This window comes from Carlito syrichta, unplaced genomic scaffold (assembly GCF_000164805.1).
Source record: "Carlito syrichta isolate Samal-C Ts95f unplaced genomic scaffold, Tarsius_syrichta-2.0.1 Scaffold305731, whole genome shotgun sequence".
NCBI lineage: Eukaryota > Metazoa > Chordata > Mammalia > Primates > Tarsiidae > Carlito > Carlito syrichta.
The window spans coordinates 4499-5104 of NW_007249827.1; positions in this window are offsets into that span (position 1 = coordinate 4499).

Sequence of the window (606 nt, forward strand, 5' to 3'; positions counted from 1 at the left end):
CCCTCTCCCCTTTGTTCCTTCTCCTAGAATGAGCACTAGAATTATTCTGGTGCTCCTAGGGTCCTCCCCACCGCCCCTCCTCCATACTTCTGCTTACTCCACTCCCACACCTGGAATCCCCCCACCCCTCTCTGCCCATCCTATATCCAGCTCTAGAGTCCAGATCAAAAGCCTTTTAATTCTTCCCTGATCCCTCCAGGAATACGCCTCTGCCTCTGAGATTTATCATCCCTACCTCATCCCCATAGCATAAAGGATATGTGCACATTGAATGTTCAGTTCTATCAATGTAAACTAGCTGAATTTTTTAAAATAAGAGCTATCCATGACTAATATTTATTGAGTATCCATCATGTCCCATGTACTGTGTAAACTCGTCACATGGTATACGACACCATAACCCTGTGAGGTATCTGTTAGCACTGTCATCTCTACCCCATATACAGATGAGCTGCAGCAGCTCAAGGAGGCTCATTAATATAACGTGCTCTAGGTTATGAAGATAGTATGCAACGGAGTCAGAATCTGAGTTCGTGCCCACTCTGCAGAACAACACTGAATACTCAGGTCAACATCTGGTTCCCCTGACTAGCAAGAAAGGTAATG